The following is a 7,132-nucleotide window of genomic DNA, read 5'->3' as shown; positions in this document are numbered from 1 at the left end:
GGGGTCACGGCGAGACACACAAGCCAAAGTCTTAAGAAAGATCTCGACTCGAAACCTATTCCTTCTCGAGTCCAGAGATGCTGCTGCCTGTCCCGCTGAGTTATTCCAGCATTTTGTGTCTGTCTTCGGTGTAAACCACCATCTGCAGTTCCATCCTACATAAGCAACATTCAGCCCAACGCCTCCATGCCGACCCAGATGCTCCATCTGCCCTTGGCCCATATCCCTCTAAACCTTTCTTACCATGGACCTATCCGATGTCTTTAAAATGTTGTTTATAGTACCTCAACTATCTTCTCGGACAGACGAAATGTGCAGTATCTCATCGGACAGCTCGTTCCATATATCCACCCTCTATGTGAAAATGTTGCTCCTCGGGTTCCTGTTAAACCTTAAACGATGTCCTGCAGTTATAAATCACAAAAACAAGTCCTTCGATCAAATTTGACCATGCCAAGCTGACCCTCACTCATCCCATTGCCCACGTTTGGTCCATAATCCTTTAATGTCTTTTAATTGTTGTTATTGTACCTGCATCAACTACCTTCTTTGGCAAATCACTCCAATACACCCAAAACCCTCTGTGTGAAAAAGTTGCCCCCGAGGTTTCTTTTAATTATTTCCCAATATGTCCTCTAGCTTTAGATTCCCCTCCTTTGGGAAAATACTAGGGGAGCTGGTATAATTTTGCTTTTTGTGTTTATCTACGATTTTATAAACATCTGTAAGGTTGATCCGCAGCCTCCTTTACTCCAGGGGAAATTGTCCCAACTTATCCAATCACTTCTTATAACTCAAATCTTTTAGTCCTGGCAACATCTCTCTGAATCTTTTCATCACCCTCTCTGATCACATCATTCGTACAATGGTGGAGGAGGCATTTAGTCAAGAGTCAAGAGAGTTTTATTGTCGTATGTCCCAGATAGAACAATGAAACTCTTACTTGCTGCAGCACAACAGAATATGTAAACATAGTACACTGTAAACAATACGATGAGAGAAAAAGTTCAGTGTGTTTTACCTACACATATTCACAAGTACACACACATATGTATGCATACATACACACGCATACCCGCACGCATGCATACCCGCACGCACACGCACACACATATATACACATACACATATATATACACGCACACATACATATATATACACACATATATACACACACATATATATATATATATATATATATATATACATACACACATATACATTTACTCAAAAAACAAACAATAGTGCAATAATAATAATAATAATCATCATCATCATCTATTGTAGTTCCGAACTTATTTGAGGTTGTAGTTTTTAATAGCCTGATGGCTGTAGGGAAGAAGCTGTTCCTGAACCTGGACGTTACAGTTTTCAGGCTCCTGTACCTTCTTCACGATGGCAGTGGTGAAATTAATGTGTGGCCAGGATGGTGTGGGTCTCTGATGATGCTGGATGCCTTTTAGAGGCAGCGACTCCGATAAATCCCTTTGATGATGGGGAGGTCAGAGCCGGTGATGGACTGGGCAGTGTTCACAGATTTTTGCAGTCTTTTCCGCTCCTGGATGTTCAAGTTGCTGAACCAGGCCATGATGCAACCAGTCAATATGCTCTCTGCTGTACAACTGTAGAAGTTCAAGAGAATCCTATTTGACATACCAAATCTCCTTAATCTTCTCAGGAAGTAGAGGCGTTGATGTAGTTTATTTATAATGGCATCAGTGTGCTGGGTCCAGGAAAGATCTTCGGAAATATGCAAATACGCCTAGGAATTTGAAGATTTTGACTCTCTCCACCATTGTCCCGTTGATATAAACAGGATTGTGGGTCCTCATCCTTCCTCTTCCAAACTCCACAATCAGTTCATTGGTTTTACTGATATTGAGAGCCTGGTTGATGTGCTGGCACCATTTGGTCAATCGGTCGATCTCACTTCTACACTCTGACTCATCACCATCAGTACTTCATCCAACGGTGGTGTCATCGGCGAACTTGAAGATGGAGTTCGCACTATGCCCAGCTACACAGTCATGACTATAGAGTGAGTAGAGCAGGGGGCTGAGAAAGCAGCCTTAAGGTGCTTCCGTTATTATTGTTAATGAGGAAGAAGTATTTCTGCCAATTTGAACAGACTGTGGTCTGTGGATGAGGAAGTTGAGGATCCAATTGCAGAGGGATGTGCAGAGACCCAGTTTCATGAGCTTGCTACCCAGCTTGGAGGGGATGATGGTATTGAACATCGAGCTGTAGTCTATAAACAACAGCCTGACATAAATGTTTTTATTGTCCGTGGTCCAGTGCGGAGTGGAGAGCCAGTGAGATCACATCCTCCGTTGACCTGTTGTGATGGTAGACAAACTGCAGTGGGTCGAGGTTCTTGTTGAGGTAGGAGTTGCTATCCACCATAACCAACCTCTCAGAGCACTTCATCACCACAGACGTTAGTGCCACTGGTCGATAGTCATTGAGGCACGTCACCTTACTCTTCTTGGGCACCGGTATTATTGAAGTCCTCTTAAAGCAAGTGGGGACCTCAGACCTCAGTAGTGAGAGATTGAAAATGTCCTCAAAATCCCCAGCCAGTTAGTCTGCACAGGTTTTGAGAATTCGACCAGGTATACCATCAGGTCTATTTAAGAGGCTTTTAAATGGATCATGTGCAGGAAAAGGAATTACTTTCAAACTTGGCATCATGTTTGGCACGGACATTGTGGGCTGAAGGGCATGTTACTGTGTTATACGGTTCTAAGGGATAGGTAGAACAGTGCAGAAAATTGGAAAAGTTAATCAGCTGTGAGTTTGAATGGCGGAGCGGGTTCGTGGACCAGAGCTCCACCACGGCTCCCCTTTCTTTTGTTCCCATCTCTGCAGAAGGCGTCAGTCATTGGAATGGTGGCTGAGGGAGAGCTGCTATAATTCAAATGAAATTATAAACACAAAACAGTACAGCAATGGAACAGGTTCTTCAGCCCACAATTACTGTGCCAAATATGATGCCAAGACAATCTAATATTATCTGCCTGCACATAACTCATATCCCTTCATTAACTGCATATCCATGTGCCTCCAAAAGCCTCTTAAATGTCACTTCTGTATTCACTTCCATCAGTACCCATGTCAGTGCGTTCCAGGCATGCACCACACTTTATGTTAATAACGTCCTGCACATCTCCTTTAAACGTTGCCCGTCTCACCTTAAAACTCTAGTTCTGATATTTCCAACCTCGGAAAGATACTGCCCATCCATGCCACTCATAATTCCATATACCTCAATCAGATCTGCCTCTGGGGTTCCAGAGAAAATAGACCAAATCTATCCAACCTCTCCTTGCAGCTAATACCCCTTAATCCCGGCATCATTCTGGTAAACCTCTTCTGCACCATTTCCAAAGCTTACACCTATCTGTAATGGGGCGACCAGAACTGCATGCAATATTCCAAATGCACCCTGACCAAAGTCCTTTTGGAAGGGGACAGAGTCCTCATCTGGCCAAGCAGTGCTGGAATATGGGACTATATCTCATCATGACATTGGCAGCCATTGAGCCATTCCCCCACTTGCTTTCCTGTAACCCATTCTCTCTCCTGTGCTCATTAACTCCATCCCAAATCTCCTACCACCAACCAACACTGGGGAAGTCCATGAATCTGACAATCAGTGTGTTTCTGGGATAGAAACATCGAAAATAGGTACAGGAGTAGGCCATTCGGTCCTTCATACCAGCACTGCCATTCATTATGATCATGGCTGATCATCCAAAATCAGTACCCCGTTCCTGCTTTTTCCTCATATCCCATGATTCCGTTAACCCAAAGAGCTAAATCTAACTCTCTATTGAAAAAGTCCAGTGAATTGGCCTCCACTGCCTTCTGTGGAAGAGAATTCCACAGATTCACAACTCTCTGGGTGAAAGTTTTTCCTCGTCTCAGTCCAAAATGGCCTACCCCTTATTCTAAAACTGTGACCCCTGGTTCTGGACTCCCCCAACATGAACAATTTTCCTGCATCTAGCCTGTCCAACCCTTTAAGAATTTTATATGTTTCTAAAAGATTCCCTCTCATTCTTCTAAATTCCAATGAATACAAGCCCAGTTGACCCATTCTTTCATCATGTCAGTCCCGCCAATTAACTTGGTGAATCTACGCTGCACTCCCTCGAGAATGTCCTTCCACAAATTAGGAGACCAAAACTGCACACAATACTCCAGGGGAGGTCCCACCTGGGCCCTATACAACTGCAGTAGGACCTCCTTGCTTCTAAACTCAAATCCTCTCGCAATGAAGGCCAACATGCATTAGCTTTCTTCACTGCCTGCTGTACCTGCATGCTTACTTTCTGTGACTGATGTACAAGGACACCTAGGTTTCGTTGCAACTCCCCTTTTCCTAATCTGACACCATTCAGATAATAATCTGCCTTCCAGTTCTTGCCACCAAAGTGGATGACCTCACATTTATCCACATTGTACTGCATCTGCCAGATACACATCCACTGGCTCTCCCTTATCCATTCTACTTTTTACATCCTCAAAAAATTCCAGAAGTTTAGTCAAGCATGATTTCCCTTTCATAAATCTATGCTGACTTTGACTGATCCTGTCACTGCTTTCCAAATGCGCTGCTATTACATCTTTAATAATCGACTCAAGCAACTTCCCCACTACTGATGTTAGGCTAACTGGTCTATAATTCCCCATTTTCTCTCTCCCTCCTTTCTTAAAAAGTGGGTTTACACTAGCTACCCTCCAGTTCACAGGAACTGATCCAGAATCTATAGAACATTGGAAAATGAAAACCAATGCATCCACAATTTCTAGGGCCACCTCGAATACTCTGGGATGCAGATCATCAGGCTCTGGGGATTTATGTGCCTTCAGTCCCAACAGTTTACCTAACACCAGTTCCTCCCTCCCACTAGACCCTCGGCCACCTAGTATTTCTGGTAGATTGGTTCTGTCTTCACTAAGGAAGACGCAAACAAAGTACTTGTTTAACTGGTCTGCCATTTCCTTGTTTCCCATTATACATTCACCGTTTCTGACTGTACATTTGTCTTTACTAATCTTTTCCTCTTCACATATCTAAAGAAGCTTTTACAGTCAGTTTTTATATTCCCTGTAAGCTTTCTTTCATGCTCTATTTCCCCCTCGTAATTAACTCTGATGAATTCTAAATTTCTCCCCGTCCTCCGGTTTGCTGCTTCCTCTGGCCAATTTATATGCCTCTTCCTTGGATTTAACTATCCTTAATTTCCCTTGTTAGCCACAGTTGAGCCGCCTTCCCCGTTTTATTTTTTTCGCCAGGATGTGGGAGGAAGCCAGAGGATGGGGGGCTTCACAGACAGTGCCAGTCAGGATTGAACCAACTCAAGTTGTGAGAAGTTTGTACTGCTTGTGCCAGCCTCATAAGTCATAGGAGCAGAAGTAGGCCATTCGGCCCATCGAGTCTACTCTGCCATTCAATCACAGATTTCTTTCCCTATCTTTCTATTTATCCATTTATCTTTCCCTCTGAACCAAATTCTCCTGTCTTCTCCCCATTACCCTTGACACCCTTACCAATCAAGTGTCTGTCAATCTCTGCCTTAGAAATACTGAATGACTTGGTCTCCACAGCCATCCATGGCACTTAATTCCACAGATTCACCACTCTCTGATTAAAGAAACTCCTGATCTTTCTAAAGTCAAGTCCTTTTATTCTGAGGCTATGCCCTCTGGTTCTAGACTCTCCCATGAGTAGAAACATCCTCTCCACATTCACTCTATCCAGGCCTTTCACTATTCAGTACGTTTCAATGAGGTCCCTTTGGTGAGCAAGCAAACTTTGGTGAGACTACAGCAAAAATTGACTACATGCATACCAGCTTCAGGACAGGCATTAATTCATCATGATGTGCAATGCACTACACATATAGTAAGTAGTCTCCAACAACTTTTACCAACTTCTGCAGATGCACAGTAGAAAGCATACTATTGGTTTGCATCACAGCTTAGTTTGGCAACAGCTCTGCCTAAGACCACAAGTAATTGCTGAGATGTGGATGCAGCCCAGTCCATCACACAGACCAGAATTCCCACCATCGACTCCATCTACACCTCACCCAGCCAACAAAATCAAAAATAATTTTCACCCAAATCATTCTCTCTTCTCTCCTCTCCCAGCGGGAAGATACAAAAACTTAAAAGCACATACCAGATTGAGGAACAGCTTCTTCCCAGCTGCGATCAGACTGAATGGTCTTCCCATTGGCCCAGTTGTAGACCCGATCTTCCAACCTACCTCATTGTGAACATTGCACTCTTCCCTGTGACTGTAACGCTATAATATTATATCCTGCAGTCTGGAATTTTTCTCTTCACATTACCTGATGTACTTGTGTATGGCTTGATTGGACACATGTATAGCATGATGTAACGGATAGTGCACAAACAAAGCTTGTCATGTGTTCTGAGGTACAGTGAAAAGAAAAGTAATAAACCAATACCAATCAAGCGGTGCCATCCTGGGGGAAAATGGGAGGAAAATAGAGATAGACGGACATGTAAGTTGAGCAGATTCCCAGTTACCCGTCCACCACTGTTGTTTGTGAAAGATCGCTGTAAAATCAATGTGGGCATTCACCTTGAGTGTATATTTATAACTGGATGTATATATTTTATGTATAGATCATTACTTTAAAACTAACTGAAGAGCACGAGAAATTTAAATTAGGATTTTGAATGTATTTGTGCTGTTTGGTTAAATTGAAAGACAAAGTCGATGCATTACAACCGTTTCTAATAAGTGAAATTCACTGAGTGCAAACTAAAAAATAAAAATAAATTGAAAGGGTCAGAGGTAATTTTGAAACATCACTACATACTCCACAGATCAGACAGCACCTGTGATGAGAGGAATAGTCAACGTTCCAGAATGTCAGCCTTTTCTTCTGTTCAACACTCTTTAAATTTAACTTGACACAAAGTGCTGGTGTTACTGAATAGGTGAGGCAGCATCTCTGGAGAACATGGATAGTGACATTTCAGGATGCAACCCTAAAGAAGGAACCCAACCCAAATTATCACGTATCCATGTTCTCCAAAGATGCTGCCTGATGCTTCAGCACTTTGTGTCTTTTTTTCTAATCCAGCATCT

Source organism: Rhinoraja longicauda, chromosome 4 (assembly GCF_053455715.1).
Source record: "Rhinoraja longicauda isolate Sanriku21f chromosome 4, sRhiLon1.1, whole genome shotgun sequence".
NCBI lineage: Eukaryota > Metazoa > Chordata > Chondrichthyes > Rajiformes > Arhynchobatidae > Rhinoraja > Rhinoraja longicauda.
Note: the sequence above shows the minus strand (reverse complement) of the source record.